General features: G+C 43.0%; 1 protein-coding gene across 4 annotated transcripts in view; it reads right to left on the bottom strand.

The window, feature by feature from the left end:
• The window catches only part of LRRC3B (leucine rich repeat containing 3B), a 92,986-nt gene that overhangs the window by 53,395 nt on the left and 19,905 nt on the right, over positions 1-19,686 (bottom strand). Inside the window, exon 1 of one of the 4 annotated variants that reach the window (XM_029940844.1) lies at positions 1,706-1,772. The exons of the other annotated variants lie outside the window; for them this stretch is intronic. The gene's annotated coding sequence lies outside the window, so the exon portion shown is untranslated. Of the gene's footprint in view, positions 1-1,705; positions 1,773-19,686 lie in introns of those variants that run through there. 4 annotated transcript variants of the gene reach the window in all.

Below are 19,686 nucleotides of genomic sequence, written 5' to 3'. Positions count from 1 at the left end.
ACGCACATACACATGTCACTACTGGAGTTTCTCGCCAGCCACTTCAGAAATCTAAATGAACCCTACCTTAGCAGCTACGCCTAAAGGAAAATGATGATGTCACTGACGGCTCTTCGTCTGATTAAATCAGCTTCAAAAAGTTACCTCCTTGCACACATAAAATTCACTCCGTCTTTGTTCTGGTTTGAATTTGCTAATTTATTTAAGAGAGCTAATCATATCCAACTCTAACATTTACTCTGAAAGACTTATCATGACCTGCTGCCAAAAAGGAAACGATTCTGGTCTGGTGAAATTGAATGAAATAGAGTAACATTCTGGTTTAAAATTCACTTGCTTGACTTCCTTGGCTCTCTGACAAAAAAAAAAATAATAATAATAAAGAAAGAGAGAGAGAAAAGAAAAGAAACGAAGGACAAGATCCATCACACTCATCCATAGAAAGCCTGGCCCCAGCAAACAAGCAAAGCCTGTGTGATCTTTCCTCCTGAAAATTCATATTCTCAAGCCCCCTGAATTCTTGGGCAGAGGAGGGATGTAGTAATACAATCATGAGGGGAGCCCTATATTATCTCTCGCTAAGATTCAGAGGGACAGAACTGTGTGCAGTTGGAACGTTAAAACTCTAAGTGATGGCTTTTGCAGAATGAGAAATATTCTGGCACGAGACAAGGCAACAAGAAAAATCACGAGCTGAATCTGAGTGCAAAAATTTATGGTGAAATGGATTTCATCACAAAACACCTTTCCAAATGAAGAGCTAAATGCTAGAGTCCTCAGAGAATCATTTCAATCCAGATGGGCTAACACTTCAGAGAAGAACCTGGAGGGAATATTTCACAAAATAGGAATGAATGAAATCAGCTGATGGGCTTCTACTGGTTTTTAGCCTCTGCAGAATATTCTATTTTCAGAAAATCTAAAGAAAGCAAATCCAAAAAGACTTTTTGTTGTTGTTTTCTGTTTAAGTGCCCAGGCAAAAAACTGGCTCTTCCTGAGGAAGCAGCAAATGTATAAAAATAGAGACTCAGGAAACGTAAGTTGGGTCTTTAAATGATGCTATTTAAAATATACCAACGATAACTGAATGGGTCCATCTAATCTTTGACTCTGTCTATACAGCAGTATACACGGTATATAATTTCAGTGCATTATCTTATCTCAACTTCCCAACAATCCCAGGAGGTTACAGAACATCATTGGGCCCATTTCACTGATGATGAAATGAACACTGAGAGAGAGTAGGGGACTTCTCAAAGGACAGATGCAAATGACAGAATCTGAACTTGAACCCTGATGTTTGTGAGCCCAGGACAAGCAGGATGAGTGAACATAATCAGCAGCCAGCCTGCTCAGATTCGAACTCTGAGCTCTGTTGAATTGGAGAATGTACTTACTCTCTCTGTGACTCAATTTCTTTATCTATAAAGAGGAGACAAGGACAGGACTACTGTGAGGATAAAATGAGTTAATGTAAGTGAAGCCCCTGGACCCAGTAAGCACCCTACTCATGGCTGTTATCCCTAACTATGTACAGATATTTGGTCCCACCTCTCCTTTTAGTCATAAAATGTACTTACAAAGTTGTGCCTCCAATATTTACATCTGGATATCTCCAAACTCCCAATGCACTAAGCAAAATCATTAGCAAGTTAGCATCTGATCCCAAGCCAGATCCTTAATTTTCTATAATCCTGATATATACCTCCATGCTTAGAGTTCACCATCCCTTCTGTTGGGTAACTGGTTCCACTCAGATGGAAGGGGACGTTATCTTCCTGTTCACTGTCAGTGTCGATGCAATCTCAGAATCGGAGCTGCCTGAACTCCACCAACAAGTTTGGACCCAGGAGAGGCACTTTGTAAAATACTGTAGATTAAAAAAAAAAACCATAAAAGATCCCCCTTTCCTGTTGATTGTAATTTTTTATCTACGTTCACAATTGCAGCCTGGTTATTACTGCTTATCACAGAGAGCACATCATCTGAAAATATTTTGTGTAAAGAATGAGGCCTTGCAGCACCTACCTGTTTGGCCACCTTAATCACCCTGAATTTCAGCTCCCCAGAATTGAGTGCCGGAAAAAAAATTCCTTGGAGAGCTCATTGTCACTTGCTATTTCTGAGGAATGGCCATTATTCCCTTTAAATTTTAATACATTCAGAGGAAATAACCATATTGTAGGAGCTAATGAAATGTGCTACATGAGCAACATGCTCTGAAAAAGCGGATTCTTGGGGTTTGCATTTAGAATTATCATAACTTAATTTGACAGAGGTTTAAGATACAGATAATAATAGTTATATGTATTAAATATTAATGAGATGCTATGTGATGCTCTTAGCTTATAGCTGGTCAGTGAAAAGGCTCAATAAATGTTCATTCCTTCCCCTTCACTTCCCCCCTCCAAAAAATAAAAATAAAAAAGCCTTGGTAAGAATGGTCTCAGCCTCATCAACTCCCCATGCTCCTCGAAATGTGGTAGCTGGACCAGCGGCATTCCTGGAGAGCTTGTTGGAAATGCCAAGGCCCCATTTGACATCCACTGCATCAGAATCTGCAGTTGAAGATGATCCTGGGCGGTGGGTTCAGTCGGTTAAGCATCTGCCTCTTGGTTTCGTCTCAGGTTATGGTCTCATGGTTCATGAGATCAGACTGAGCCCCTTGTCGCGCTCTGTGCTGACAACACGGACCCCGCTTGGGATCCTGTCTCCCCTCTCTCTCTGCCCCTCCCTGTGCACTCTCTCTTTTTCTCTCAAAATAAGTAAATAAACTTTAAAAAAAAAAGATCCCAGGGGATTCCCATGCGCATGAAAGTTTGAGAAGCACAGGCCACCTCCCTGCAGGACCGTTACTAGCCATTGCCTGTCTTACTGGATGTCCCATTCAAGGAATGACACTCTGCTAGCTGTTCCCTGGGCAGGTGAAGTCAAGATTAGCCTCCATTTGATAGTCAGTTCTAAGATCCTCTTAAGCGGCCATTCTAGAACTAAAGGCAGCCAATCTCTCCCTGATTTTCTCTGTCTCTTGTTATTTACTTATGCAAGCTTGGAGAAGAAGACGGCCTCGCCAACAACAACCCAGAACAAAAGAGTGAGTCATCCCACTTTCACAACTCCTAGCTGGGTGAGCCCAGCAATGAATGAAAGGCCAGGCCCACCATCCCTCTGCGAGACAGCTCAGAAAGCAGCCTCTAATGTAATGAACTCGGCTGGAATGAAGAAGTTTCTAGAGATTCCAACAAGAACAGAATAGAGGAAAAGGAAAATAACCTCATGAATCACTCTCATTTTGGCAATACTCAATGTAGGAAAGAAAGTCTGCGTCTGTTTAAGTGACTAATACCATCAATCCAGAAAAATGATTTAGCAAAAAAGAAAGTTGGAATGTGGTCACTTAGGATAAACCATCCTAAACAGGACCTGCATGAGCCCCCGTTAAACCCCAGGGGAGTCACTAACTATTGTTGTACCAGCCCCCTAGTCACTCTGTCTTTGGCCAGAAAGTGTATTTTTTTTAAAACTTTTTATGTTTACTTTATTTTTTAAGTGAGAGAGACAGAGTGTGAACAGGGGAGGAGCAGAGAGAGAGGGGGACACAGAATCAGAATCAGGCTCGAACTCACAAACCATGAGATCATGACCTGAGCTAAAGTCTGACGTTTAACCGACTGACTACCCAGGCACCCCAGAAAGTGTATTTTAAAATTGAATGTAATTCAGGGGTGCCTGGGTGGCTCAGTCAATTCTGTCCGACTCTGGGTTTCAGGTCAGGTCATGATCTCATGGTTTCGTGAGTTTGAGACCCACAACAGGCTCTGTGCTGACAGTGTGGGGCCTGCTTAGTATTCTCTCTTTCTCTCCTTCTTTCTCTGCCCCTCCCTTGTTCATGCTGTCTCTGTCTCTAAATAAATAAATAAATAAATAAATAACTTTAAAAAATTAAAATTGAATGTAATTCAGAAAGCAACAGTTGGGCAGCAGCTACATACCTGGAATGTAATGTATACCTGGTGGGAATTTCAAATATGGAGGAGGAGCCTACAATTACTCATGGTGTGTGCTGAGATCAAACATCTACTTCAATCTTTAGAAAAAAAAATATTTTCAGGCATAAATGCTCTACTTCAGCCCGGGGGGAAGGGCGAAGCATGGAGCGTGGGGCTCAGAAAGCACTCTCCAGGTAATAGGCCCTTAAGCAGAAGTCCCAGATGATTTCAAAAGACAAAAACATGAAATATTTTAATTATCTCCTTGACATTTAATGGTTTCTCAAACACTTTCACATAAGCTACTGATGTGCGTGTGTTCTGGAAGCCTACAAAGAAGGTAAGGAGGTGCTTTTCCTCCTAACTTAACAGAAAAGGACTTGCAGTTCACAGCTCAAATGAGTGAGCCATGCTTACATAGCTAGGAAGTGGCAGAAAAAAGAATGTGAACTTGGATTCCATATCTCAATCTAGGTCTTTGTCGACTCTCTCATGCTAAGTGCTAAGTTGCATTCAAAGCACATGCACATACCTTATTTCACTTTAATGTTGATCTTAAGCTACCTTGTGGAGTGGAAAACAGCAAGGATGATTGATTCTGATTTTCAAATGAAAAACCTGTCAAGGATTTCTCAGAAACGGGTCATCAGGAAATCTTTAAGTTCCTAGTCTGGGGGAAAGCTTCCTTTCCTGGGCTCCTCTGATGTGCATATTCTCGACAATTCATTTCCTCCTCTTCTTGGAAACCTGGCTTGACTCTATTTCACAGCCTCGCCTGCCATTCAGGGTATCCATCTGACTGAATTCTGGCCAATGGAATGGGTGTGCAAGGAACACACACCTCTTACAAGGCCTGCTCTATGGAAGTGTCCCATGTGCACTCCTCTAAACCTCTTTGCTCCTGGCCGCCTGGGATGGCAAACAATGACAAACATGGAAATCATGCGCTGGTGACAACAGAGCCACAGACAGCTGAGATCCCTGAACGACTATATGGAGCAAAGTCACCTTTCCCTCCCACCTTACGATCAACTTCAAATTGCCTTGGACAACCATTTGATTAAGAAATAAAATTTGGGGGCGCCTGGGTGGTTCAGTCAGTTACGCATCCGACTTCGGCTCAGGTCATGATCTCCCAGTCCGTGGGTTCGTGCCCTGGGTCAGACTCTCTGCTGACAGCCTGGAGCCTGTTTCAGATTCTGTGTCTCCTTCTCTTTCTCTCTCTCTCTCTCTCTCTCTCTCTCTCTCTCTGCCCCTCCTATCTCTCTCAAAAATAAATAAACACTAAAAATTTCTTTTAAAAGAAATAAAACTTTTATTGTGTTGAGTCATGACATGATTGGGTCAATTTGTTGAAGCAGCTAAGTGATCTTGGCTGTGATACACGGCCAGCCTCCTTGCCTGCCAGCTCATCCGGGGGAACAGCGGCCGCAACGTGAGTCTTGCTCTGTTTCACAGAGACTATCAAATCCATCTCTGCGGTGACTGTTCATAAACCATTGAGCCAAAATAACGTGGGGGGAGAGGAGCAACCAGGTACAGCCACTGGAGGCAGTGTAGACAACTGGAGGAGATGAACTCTGTGAGCAAACCTCAGTCTGGTGTCCAGCTTCGTCATTTCTTAGTTTTGCAAACTCTGGCCGGTCCCTTAGTTTCAGAGTGTTTGCTTCCTCACCTATTAAAATGGTGATGATAAACAACAATAATGGTCTGGCGAATTTTAAGCCACGTCACAACTTAAGTGATATGCTTGGCACAGACCCGGCCACGTAAAGGACGGCTAGTAACCAGCAGGCATTATTGCACCACTGGGTTTTACTCATAATCCTAGTTCAACCCATCAAGTAAGATCTATTTACCAGCAGAATGTCTTAGTCATGCAGTTGTAGCGGGCCCTGGATTGGATTTTACTGATAGTGTACATAAACAAAGCAGCATGTAACTCAAGATAAGGACATTATTATGCCTCTCCAAGGCTTTCAGAGAACTCCAGAGCGTTAGTAAGAATTACATTTCCTTCTCCATTGGTCACCGGCTTTAAAGATAGGGTCATAATGTTTGCTCTATGACTGTAGGCTCATGTCTCATTACTTTCTTTGCCTTGCAATTTTGAAACTACTTTGGAAAGTTTCCATTTACCATAGTGCTTCGCGAATATAAAACACTGACACACAGACGTGTATATATATGGACACCACAGTGTTACTTCTGCTTCAAATCTAATCATCCCCTCACCAAAATAAAATGTGCCCATACCCAACTATAGCCATGTGGTACACTATTTTCAAATTTCATGGCACTCCAAATTCTCATGATTCTCTCATTCGGCATTGCATTTTGAAAATGACGATCACTAAATCCAACTGGATTTAGTTATGTTCTGTGTTATCGGTTAGGTTCATTCACATTCAGCGCAAGTGTATTCTTCCCAGGATCACTGAAACATCAGTGGCCTTTTCTGCAGGCACAATAAAAGGGGATGATTAGATCTGAAGGAACTCTCAAAGACGCACTGTTGTAGTCTTTCTCGGCTTTCTAAGCCACGCCCCTTTGTCGGTATTTTAGCATTCAAGCGGACACGTGGCAGGCAGACTGCAGCTGTATTCTGGGGCGACACTGACAAAATGCCCCTTGCCCCTCTGCAGAGCCACCAAGGGTCACTGGCCAAAGACTCGTGCATCTGCCTCTGAGCTGTCTCATCTCCATTCCGTCTTCTCCCGACTCATGGCCCTACTCGGTGCCATTCTTTCACACCCCTGGCAAACCTTCCCTTTTCACAGAGAGGCTGGGCCTCGAAGTCAGAATCATCGATGGGTGACAGGATCCATCAAGAAATACCTTTGTTTTCGTGCCGTAGTATTGGTTCCTAAGGCTGAGCTTCCATTTATGAAAAGTGCTACAAGTTTTCCACTACGGGAGTTATGTAAGTATCGATAGACATACATATACATATATATTCTTTGTTGACATAGTTAAGTAAAAGAAGTCCATTTAAAATAAAATATTAGGAAATTATGTGCAAAAATCATGAAGATGTAAGTAAGCTTCATAAGCTAAAGTTGGGAAATGGCATTTAAAGAACCTGCAAATGTGATGTAGGGTTAGAGGTTCCTGTAGGCACTTTGTATACACCAGGGCTTTGTTAATTAAGAAAAAAAACAACAGAATAAAACATCTGCAAAGAGGCATTGGAGAGGCTGCCGGGAGCCTCTGGACTCTGTCTCGCACGCACTATTAGCAGTTTTAGCAAGCAGCCTCTCAAAGAGAAGTGTGTCCTGAAGTGTGCCCTTGCATTTCTTTTTCAGCTGAAACACAGTGGCTGGAAAGCAAACTGCCTTTGCCCTGTCCATGTGCCATGTGCACCACCTCTCATGGTACCCAGGCAATAGCCGGTCTCCAAAGGCGTTCTGGAAGAAATGGCAGCTGCTTTTATCAAGAATAATGTGATTTTTCCTCAGTTTTATGGAATGTGGAGCCATTTTTTTTAAGTGGTCAAAAATAACAAGTTTCCTTCTTGTGGTTTTCTTTTCTTTCTAAAATGGCTCCCTGGATGCCAAGGGTAGTACACGTACCACTCGCTCACCCACGCTTCGAGTAAAAACTTAATGTCTGCCTCTGCGTCCTCACTCAAGCTGCAGCCTCAGCCCCCAGCCTAGGACCTCCCTCCCATCAGGAAGGAATTGGGTCCACGGCCAAATACACAGGAGACTGTGCTCAGCAGGACTCTGATAAAGAATGTAAAGTTTTCTTCCCTCTTTTTCCAAAGTGGAGGGGATGTTAAGATATAACAAAATGGAGCCATTTTTTTGACAACAGTTATTCTGCCAATCACAGGAAGACTTGTAACCTGGATGCCATTTGTCAGTGGTATAAGAAACATGTTTGGAGAATCATCTCGATTTTGTCACGGATACAGCGGGGTTCTTTGATCTGACCCCAATATCAAAGGGATGTCATAATCATACAAACATGTATATGACATCATTAAGGGGCCTGTGGTTCTCAGGGCGCCTGAGTGGTGCTCAGTTGGCTGAGCGTCCAACTTTTGATTTCGGCTCAGGTCATGATCTCAGGGTCATGGGATTGAGCCCCATGTTGGGCTCTGTGCTGAGCATGGAGCCTGTTTGAGATTCTCTCTCTCTCTCTCTCTCTCTCTCTCTCTCTGCCCCTGTCACTTGCTTGCCCATGCTCTCTTTCTCTCTAAAATTAAAATAAAAAATTTTTTAAAGTGTCGTGGTTCTCAGGGGGGAAACTTGGTGTTTGGGGTAAGACTATAAAATAAAGCATCAAAAATGAATGTGAACAAACAAGCAAACAAACACCTTTTCTCTCTAATCATTGCCTTTGCCTCAGAAACTATATATAAGATTTCATCAGCCTGGTAGCCAAACCCCCTTAATAACATATCATGATACTCCATGATATCTTCTCCTGCTACTCCTTCATGCCTCCAAACCATAGCCAAAAACGAACAATCAGAAACAAAAACACAAACAAACAAAAAAGCAACCAACTTTGCCCTGTTCCATTGCCTGCTTTCTTATCTCTGTGTTTGCTTATACTGTTCCCACTGCCTGGAACACCCTCCTTACTGCCTGCCAAGGAAGCCTTTGCAATTTCTCTTTTCTCTGGAATACGTCTAGAGTATATCCACATTTCTCAACGGCATTTCTTATATTAATCTACTGTAGAGCTGTGTATCAGAACCACCTGGCGGATATGATAAATTACTGATCATTCAGCCCCAGCCTTAACCGTACAGAACACAGCCTGGAACTTGGGAGATTTTCGAAGCTCCCAGGTGATTCTGGCATGTAGTGAAGTTTTAGAACTATTGCTATAGATACTTACAATCTTCTCCAGGCCTCTCCTATTGGTCAGTGAACTTCTTAAATTTGTCCACCTTGGGACAGATGGACATCAAGTTCAGCATTCTGATTGGATCTGGGCCTTGGCTAGCTAAAAGCTAAGGCTACCCTGCTCTTGTTCCAGGAACCTCCATTCTGATGGATTTTCAGTCTGATTCTATAACATTATTGTGCACGTAATTAGAAACAGACCACCAGGAACAGGAAGGCATCACAATCCAGCCAGGTTGTGGATGGCTTCTGCATCTAGGAAATGTATCATGCAGGCTATTTTAGGTTCTTAATTAGACTTGGAAAAAATAGCCATCTGGTGCCACCAAGTATGGACATTAGAAACTTCTCCAATAACCACATGAACATAATTTGCCTCTTAATAAACCAAATGCCACCCATAAGATGAACTGTTGTTTTCAATATGGCGTCTTCCACTATGGCCATGCGTAACTATTTCTTGACACACACAGGGGTACAGTCTGTTCCCAAAAACAAACAGTTCAGAGTGACTTTAAATGGGTAACATTAGAATTCATAGTAAAACCTAATACCTGGCCCCGAGCACTAATCAGATTGATTTAAAGGCGTAATATACCCAGCTTGATCAAGAGTTCTCAAAATCTCTGCTAGACTCGAGTTATCTTATTGTTATTTAAAGGACACTGCCAGCTTTCTTCTCGGTGAGTTCTTCTGACAGTTTACATGTTTTATTTTATACTCCATCTCTCTCATCCATCCAGAGGCTTAAATCAGTGAGAAATGATGTGTCAGTTTCTCCTAAAACATTATTAATGACAGACCAATTTCTGCAACATCTGAACTCACATGTATATCCAAGCCCATCTTTGAGAATATTTCAAATCAGTCTTTCCATTGTATTTGTAACTCTACCTGAGGAAAAGTGACAGACATTCTAGACTTCATGGAGAAACTGCCTAGATGTAGGCTGTGGCTAATACAAATTGGTCAAACTGAATGTCAGGGAGTTGCAAGTCATTTTTCATTAATTAATTAATGAAATTCATTAATTCCCGGTAATAACTTCTTCCTATCTCATTTTTCCTTTTCCGCCTATGTCTGTTCTTTTTTCTTTTTTTGCTTTTAATCCACTCTGTAGGCACTTTTGTTCTCTCTTCCTTACTCTATTCCCTGATGTCTCATTCTTTTTTTTTTAATCTCACAAGCTCAGCCTCTGGGTGTGGAGTGACCTCTCCCTACGTGTGAATCTACGGGTGATGCTGTCATCCCTCGATCTCCTCTTTGACCCTGGCCATGCCCTGTGCTGGTGACAGTGGAAACCACAACTCCCTCCAGAAACAGACTCCAGCACATTCCAGATACAGGCTTCTGCCAAAATGAAAATATGCATGCAGATGGACAAGAACTAGAAAGGGAGGAGCCCAGAAAAAACTGAAAATATTTTCTAGCATGGTGACATTTCAGGAGATGCTTTGTTTATTTTCTGCAGTGTTGTTTATAACATCGTTAGGCAGTGTTTTCTAGCAGAAATTTAAGCTTTTAAATAAAAAAGATACACTTTTTAAAAAGCTGCCTGCAAGTCTCCAAAATGCCTATGAATGGTTTGGGGGAAGAAGTGGGGTCGAGGGGTGGGTAATTCAAAGCATGAGACAGAATGGAAATCTCTGCAGAGGCACTCTTAGTGCATGGGCATAGGAAATGGGCCCCTTCCTTGTGTATAACTGAGTCTATGAATTACTGGATTTCGGCGCATTCTTTCCCCCAAGGACCATCTCTTTCACTCTTGCAGGATCCGAGCTGACGTGGTTCTCCTAACCTTTTGAAGCCCTGCATTTAGTTCCCTAGCTCTTCTGTGCTATTCCCTCCGCTTCTGGCTTCCACCCTACTTCACAGCTGTGCGGTGACATCGAACAGTTCCTGGCAGCAGATGCTGGCAGGAGCAGGTGCCAAAGCAGTGGAGACTGAGAAACGGAGAAGACCCCAGGAGGGCTGGGCTCTGCCTCACAGGGGTCCAGCTGTCCTTCCTCCTCAGTCCCAGGGACAGGGCGGGTCCAGCGCATCACACTGATACAGTTCTCATTTATAGAATTTTGTTTGATAATTTGTTGAGATAATCCATATATTTTTATAATTTTTTAATGTTTATTTATTTTTGAAACAGAGAGAGACAGAGCATGAGCAGGGGAGGGGCAGAGAGAGAGGGAGACACAAAATCCTAAGCAGACTCCAGGCTCTGAGCTGTTAGCACAGAGCCCGACGCAGGGCTCAAACTCACCAACTGCGAGATCATGACCTGAGCTGAAGCTGGACGCTTCACTGACTGAGCCACCCAGGTGCGCCCAGATAATACATATTAAATGGCTTAACATTATAAATTTTCAATACATGTTCATCTTTATTACACATTCACCTTCTGAGTTAGGCCTGCAGGGCTGAACCAATGGGTAGAAAAGTTGGGCGCAATTTTCCATCAACTTCTAGTTTAGCCAACAAGCACCTTCAATGGGGCACCTGGGTGGCTCAGTTGGTTAAGCATCCAACTTTGGCTCAGGTCATGATCTCATAATCCATGGGTTCGAGCCCCATGTTGGGCTCTGTGCTGACAGCTCAGAGCCTGGAGCCTGCTTCAGATTCTGTGTCTCCCTCTCTCTCTGCCCCCCCCACCCCCGCTCACACTCTGTCTCTCTCTCTCAAAATAAAATAAAGACATAAAAAAAAGCACCTCCATGACCCATTTGAAGGTCTGCTCATTCTCCCTACTCAGAACAAAGAGGAAAGGTCTCTGGGATATATTATGACACTTCATTCACTCACCGATATTTACCAGCATTAACTACACGTCAGACCATCACACAGGGGTCTAAGATACAACACTGATAAAGCAAGTTTCCTGGCCCCATGGAACTTGAGAGTCGCGGAGGAGACACACACTAAGCAAGGAAGTAGATGTGCACACACACGTATAATATGTCAGTGCTCTGGAGGAAAACAAACTGGAGTGGGAATAACAGAGTGGAGGAACAGGAGTGACTGCAGTTTGAAGGTGGTTGATCAGTGGAAACTTCTCTAATAGGGTGACATTGACTAGAGCCTTCCATGGGGCCCTCCTAGGTAATTGTTCTCCAGGAAAACAAATGCATCTGATGACTGAGTCATTTTTATCACCCCCTTCTCTATGTGAAAAATATGATTTGCAGTGATGATTGTGAAATGGGACAAATATATTAATTTCATGTGCAAACTAAAATATGCCTTCATCAAACAAAATCCTATGCTTTGAAGTATCCGAATGTTAAGAACAAACAAACAAAAACGACAAATGGTCACAGGAGATGAATTAATGGGACTCAAGATCTATTCATTTTTACAATCATTGTTCTCCACTGCTAATTCCAAATCTACTAATTAAATGCAAGAATACCTGATCTCACAAGGGCTGGGGGCACAAGCTGTGCCTGAAGCAGGGGAAGGATACCGGATCCATTATGTCCTTTTTTGGTAAGTGGACACTGAGGCCACGGTGCCAGGCGGCACATTGGGACGTCTCCAAATTAACATCCATGCATAACTCAGCATTTATCAGATAATAGTAATAATGTGCTAATTTGGAGTTTACATATATTATTATTTCAGTGTTTGTTATTTTTGAGAGAGAGTGAGAGTGAGGATAAGCAGGGGGAGGGCAGAGAGAGAGGGAAACAGAGGATCCAAAGCAGCCTCTGTAGTGACAGTAGTGAGACTGATGCGGGGATCAAACTCATGAACCTTGAGATCATGACCTGAGCCGAGGTTGGATGCTCAACTGAATGAGCCGCCCAGGCGCCCCCGGAGTTTACATATATTATTAAAATTTAACAGTACCCACACCACCACATATATTGGGGAGGAAAGAGTATTTCAGCACTGACATAGTTTAGATGTGCTACTATTTGGTGTTAATAAGAAGCAGAACCACTCAGCAGGCTTCTGACAGGCTTAAATCCTCTATGCACCTGCTTATTGCCTGCCCGCAGGGCATGTGGCTCCCCTGTCCCATTCTAGGCATGTCACCGATGGGATGAGCTGAGTGACCCTTCTCTCCCCACTCCCAGGTCTAGTGTGATCCCACCTGTCATTCCTCAGGGACTTACAGGTCCTGGAATACAACAGCTCACATCTCGGAAGTAAAGTGATAGGACACAGTCGCTGAGGCTCAACAAAAAAGCTTGTCTGAGGCTCAAAGAAATGGAGCCACCCAACCCCCATGTTCATTAGAAACAGCATTACCTCATTCTTGAGAGCAAATAACAGATACTGACCAAATACCTATAATGTGTAAGATGGTAAGTTATGAGACACAGTCTTAGAACTTAAGACATAGCTTGGGCATAGCTTATAAAAGGCAAAATAAATAAATAAATAAAACAAAATCATAGTGTAAATAAATTCAAGAGACAGACACATATTAGAAAGGAGAGATAACTTTAATCAGGGGTGGTCAAGGCAAATGTCTGCATTAGTGTTTGACCCAGGTCTCAAAAGGATGCAGTGGCCACTGGATAAGTAAAAAGAAGAGGAGAGAGAATATTTTCAGTGGAAACTATCTCAAGGGTGTAGAAAATGCAGAGCGTGTTAAACAGTCAAGCAACAGTTTGGATGATATCCAACAGGAGCATTGAGATGCGCCATGAAATACACCAGGGGAAGTAGAATGGAGTCATCGGTGGCCTTGAAAGCCAGGCTAAGGAGTTCGACTTTACTGACAGCAGGGTGTCACTATATGCGTTAAGCAAGGGGCTAACTAAATCAAAGTGATATTTTAGGAAAATGAATCTGGAGGTAATATGAAGTAATATGAAGGATTGAGGTAATCGAAGGGGATAAAGAAGTACAAATGTGGATACAGGCATAACGTGTTAAAAGAATTTGAAGAAGTTCTTCAAATATAATGGAATGGGTGACATCAGACAAAGGATCAAACATCACAAAATTAAAACTCAGAGTTTGGAGTTTTAATCTGGGGAATGTGAAAATACAAGACTGGGGAAGACAGTCACTCAAATGGTATCTAGTAAAATGCTCTTGTATCTGCGGACTATGAGCTAAAGATTCAAAGCAAGATTCCCAAAGAAACAATATAGAAAAGTCAGAGGGGCAAAGACGTCTCTCTGAATGCTAGAGTTCAGCTGTTAGTTTCTCCACAAAAACCAGTAGAAGCTTTCCATCCTCAAAAACAAGGAAACCAACAACAAAATCACTTACATGAAGCTCCAGTAAAATTCTGTCTGGTGATCCGTCCTACCTGGGACAGCTGACCTTAAGCCAGACAACAGAATATGAAACTCTGAGAACCCTCTAGAAATTAAGATCTACCTTCTATTTCTAATTTATTTCTTGGAAACATAAATGGCTTCAATTATAAACACTAAACAAAGACTGAAAACGGATCTTTGAACGAGCTCTATTTCAGGGCTGCACTGAATTTGTGATTTCTCCTGTGCTACTTAATTCTTCTCTCCTTATTTAAAAAAATTTTTTTTAAATGTTTTATTTATTTTAATACAGAGAGAGACAGAGCATGAGAGGGGGAGGGGCAGAGAGAGAAGGAGACACAGAACTGGAAGCAGGCTCCAGGCTCTGAGCTAGCTGTTAGCACATAGAGCCTGACACGGGGCTCGAACCCACGAACGTGAGATCTGACCTGAGCCAAAGCCGGAGGCTTAATCGACTGAGCCACCCAGGCGCCCCACTCCTCCTTATTTTTTAAAACCTTTATTTATTTTGAGAGCGAGCATGAGTGGGGGATGGGAAGAGAAAGAGGGAGAGAGAGACACTCCCAAGCAGGCTCTATGCTCATCGAGGAGCCCAAATATGGGGCAGGATCTCATGACCAAGAGATCACTACCTGAGCCAATATCAAAACCTGCATGCTTAACCACCCAGGGACTCGACCTCTCCTCTTTAAATAACGCCTCCTCCAAGAAATCTTCAGCTCTCCAAAAGAGAAGAAGGCTCCACTCTCATTTGTGAGTCGTCTTAAGGGAGAGATGCAAGTTTAAGAGAGTCTAGACAGCCAGTATTTTGGTCTTCAATATCAATAATTTGCTGATTTTAAGGTCTCATTCTGATTATAAATTTCAGGTTGCAACCATGCATTCTTCAAGTCGCTCAAATTCAAAACAATATAGTTGAATTATTTTGCATCAAGTTTCAAAGACCTTGTGCTATATATATATTTTTTTCAGTAGATATGAGCATTTGTGTGAGAGTTCCTCTTGGGAGAAAAAGACTCCATGTGCTAGGAGGTGAGGGCAGGGTTTGGATCTTCTGGGGAGGAGAGAGGAGAAAACAGACTGGATATTAATCTCCTTTTCAGCCTCCGTTTACCAAAATCCTTGCACTTTGAGAAACAGGGTGAACATCCATTTTGAGAGCTACAGGTGAAGTGATTTTTCCTACCACTTTTCAAGATTTGGTTTCAGTTTTTTAAACCGAAGATTTCAATTTCCACTGAAACGTAAAGAAGCCCTTTGAATTGCCTGGGAAAGTGGAAGGGGAGTTGGGAGGGGAAAAGGCAAGCATCCCTGGGTGCTGTGGCTTACACGGCGGCATCGAGGGAAGGGTTCTCACCGTGAAATCAACATCGTTCACTCCTTGATTCGGCCTCTATCAGGATGATTTTCACACTTCCCAAAACACATCTTTCTAAACATCATGAATAATGGATTGAGATTTTTGAAACCCTTTCCTTTCCCTCCATAATTTAAATCAAGTTCTTTCAAAGCCAACATACTACATCTTGATTGAAGCCTGAAAAGGTTATAAATAGTAAAGGTTGAAAATTTTCCACATAGGTAGGTAGATGGAGAAAATAAAAAGGCCTTACACCATACCCGAGCAAGATGTCCTCAGCAGCTCATTATCGACACTGTCCTCCTTCATCACTGGGCTGTCTAGAAAGAACACAAGGAACACAGAAGGGCTGTTGCGCCATTGTGCTTGCCTCCAAGCTGAAACCTCGGCATTTATTTCCTGCCTCCCCAAACCAGGCATCTGCTGCCATGTTCTTTACGCTAAGCTTGGCACAGGGAAGCTGTGTGTAACTTGAATTCTTAATACAGTCTCCCTCTGATGCTGGCCATTGTTTGAATGCTGCATGCTCCGTGCCCTCCAGAGGCCTGAAACTTACACCTGTAGACTATTTGCTGAGCATCAATTTCCAGGCTGGAGGAACTGTTTTTCCCTGGCTTCAAATTCCTCTAGGTTTCACGTGCAACTCCTGCCAGTGATGGAGATCAGGAGCGAAATCGTGTGTCACAAACACCCGATCTTTACAGAAGATGCTGTAAGAATATGAAAAGGATACTGCAGGCGGGGGCAATGAGAAGGGATGGCTCATGAATGAGGTTGGGAAGACTTTTTTAAAATTTCTTTTTACATTTTATTTATTTTTGAGAGACAGAGACAGAGCGTGAACAGGGGAGGGGCAGAGAGAGAAACAGACACAGAATCTGAAGCAGGCTCCAGGCTCTGAGCTGGCGGTCAGCACAGACCCCGGCGCACAGAGCCCGACGAGGGGCTCAAACCCACGATCCACGAGATCATGACTTTAGCTGAAGTCGGAAGCTTAATGGACTGAGCCACCCAGGCACCTGGAGGTTGGAAGTGTTACCTGCACAACGTTACTTATTTTCCAAAGGCCTCTCAGAAACCTGTACCAGCTGACCTTCAGAATAGTCCTGGGAGGCTGTTCGATCTCCCGGGAAGTTCCCAGTAACTTCCATACAGCATGACTGATGGGGGCTCTGGAGAGAATGGGAAAAGAGATGGGTGGAAAGGGCCTTACGGCTTAGAAGTACATGACCCTGCATAAAGAAATAAGATGGAGGAGGAGGAGGAAATGGGGCTCCTATGTGTTGAGTGTTTACTGTGGGCCAGGTGTTGAGCCAAGTTCACAGTCGTAAGTGGTGTGGCTGGGACTCAAACCAGATTCCCTGACTCCAAACCCTGTATGCCTCATCCTATGCTGTGCTGCCTGGCCCGCACCCTGCTATCTGGAAGGCAGCTTTGGTTCACCCGGGTGGAAATGGGAAAAAGGAAAAATTAAATTTGGACTCCCACACAGGATCCTTTTTACCCGCTGGCCTATGTCCTGAGTGTTTGTTCATGAGGGACGTAATTTTAGCCTGAATTTTAAAAGGTGCAATTTCTCTAAATGGGAAGCAGTCTCATCTTCATTTCCTATCTTTGGTGGCCTCTGGTCTAAAGAATCAGCTGACTGTCTCTACACTCTGAGGCAAATTCAAGCACTGAAGATAGAATATAGTTATCAGGTGAAACTAAAAAGGTGACAGGAAAAGAAAGAAAGAAAGCGTATTTAACGCCTCTAGGAAATGAAACCAAATGGATCTGGATTGGTGTTGCAGAGAATGCAATATAAGTTTTTTCTCTAAGCAAGGTTGAATACTCTCTCTGACACTGCTTTTACATAAGCTCAAATTGCTTTAGAAACCTGTCATATTGAATTAGCAAAAGAAGATAGTAATTCAGAGGGGTGCCAATGTGGCACTACTGAAAATTGCTGGCTGGAAGGCTTCCTTCGGCATTATTTGGGGACAATAACTCACTTTCATCACCATGTATCAGTATGAGCAAATGATGGGCGTTCTGTGGCTCTTGGATTAAACTTTTTAAAGAGCCCACCATACAGATGAAAATGCCCAGACATCTCCATTTCGAAACAAAAGAATGAGGACACAAGAGCACATGCACGTGTTGGCTCCATTCTGGTCAACAGGCATAACCCAGACCAGAAACACAGACCTGTGGCAACCCGGCAGGACAGTCAGGTTTCAGAAGACCCTGGACCTTGAAATCAAACTCAAAGGCTGGGAGACTTGGCAATCAATAGCACAGACAGCAAGATAAAATACTCTTCCTTGTGGTTTTAACAATGGGCCATCCCTTCAGAAAAGCCTTCCGTGACCATCCTGTCTCACCCTGCCTCATCACTATCTGTCACGTTACCCTCATAATTTTCTTTTTCTTTACAAGACAAAACAATTTCTGGAATCGCCCACTGAATTTTCATTACTTGCCTGGCTACTTCGATCCCTCCCATCACAGAACATAATCTCCATGAGAAGGAGAATTTTAACCAGCCTCCGCCAGCCCCTAGGAAGAAAGCCTGGAGCACAGTAGGCACTCAATAAGTCTTAACTGGAAGACTTCTGACTTCACAAAAATCTCATTAGACAAGAGGCTACTCTGTGTGCAAGAGTATTGTTTCGTCAGCTGTTAACAGTGAAGCCCAAGCAAGCTACAATCTGGGAGGCTGTCATGAACCGTCTGCTCACTGGAGATCAGCTCTATGTCTAACCACTACTTGGCGGAGGGAACCTTAGGTGAGCCGTAGCGGCAGGGCGATTCTGGATCTCCACGCCGAAGCAAGCATGCCCCTGAGTAAGCTCAAGGAAAATGGGACCCACCTCTTCAACACCTGCTTCCTGATCTACACGATGAAAATCTTACAGTATCTCTGAGACAGCTCTTCCTCAAAAAGTCTCATATTTTCCTGCACCTTTTTACCTGGCCAAAATTTGACGTCTTAGCCTTCAGAAAGGGTGCAAGAATTGCACCATGGACACTGTAGATCGGGCGACTGTTAAATATTCTGTCGCATTTGCTTTCCCTCTCCGTGTACATGGGAGTATGTGTCTGTGAACGCAGGCATGTGCACCTATGTGCATGCACGTGCATGTGTGTGGTATGTGTGGGTACCCATCTATGTATAGGCATTAGGTGAACATGTGAATATTTATGTATATTTGGCTTAAATTTTTTCAGAGTTCGCTGCAGACATTGATGTACGTTGCTGCTAAATACTTCGTCATGAATCTCCTTAGACCAAGAATAGTCCCCTTTACTCCAATTATCACACTCAGGAAATTTAAAATTTATAACTCTGCAGTTTCCTAATAGGCAGTTGGTTTTCAAACCCCCCAATGTCCTTTATAAATTCTTATTTTTGATCCAGGGTCCAATCAAGTATCACACATCATATTTAGTTGCCATCTTTCTTGAGTCTCCTTTAATCTAGAATGGTTCCCCGGCCATGTTTATTTGTTTGTTTTTGGCCCTTTATGACACTGACATTCTTGTAGATTCCAGGGCTGGCTGTTTTAATGGAATTTCCTTCCATTTTAATTCGCCTGCTTGTCTCCTCTACTTATATCTAGGTTAAAGTCTATCATTCTAAGTACCTGCTATGACCAATGTAAAGTAGATATGAAATAACTCAGGTTCCCAAAAGAGATTTTTGGGCTGAAATAGCAAATCAACAAAGGATAAGAACACTTTTGACAAAGGTATCAGGTCTCACCTGAAAAAAGCATCTCCTCAATTTGTTAAAACCCCCTCAATGCAATCAGGTTAGTGCCTCCCACCTATTAAGTCACTCACATATGATCTTCAAGAATTTTGTTACACCCAAGTTCTACTTGTATTAGCATTTATGCAATCCTTCATTTTAATTCAACGTATTTATTTAAACTGTGCACATTATTTGTGCACATCTAAAACTATCTCCCACAGCATAGTGGGGTTCTTGGGGGAAATATTGAGTACAGTATGGTCTCATTGCTGTGCTTGTGAGCATGGGTGTGTGTGTGTGCGCGCGTGTGTGGATGGACAGAGGTGGCATTAAAGCTCTTCTCAAGAACTAAGGAAATAAGACGGTTGCCCAGGTTGTCAGGCCAGGCCAGGGACAACATCTAAACAGATGACAAGACCTGCAGTTCCTGAGAGGCACAGCTGCTCTCTCCAGTCCCCTGATGCCAGACTGATTGCTTCTCTATTCATTTCCCAGGCCCTCAACA

This window comes from Suricata suricatta, chromosome 5 (assembly GCF_006229205.1).
Source record: "Suricata suricatta isolate VVHF042 chromosome 5, meerkat_22Aug2017_6uvM2_HiC, whole genome shotgun sequence".
Taxonomy (NCBI): domain Eukaryota; kingdom Metazoa; phylum Chordata; class Mammalia; order Carnivora; family Herpestidae; genus Suricata; species Suricata suricatta.
This window is presented reverse-complemented; position numbering and strand designations above follow the sequence as displayed.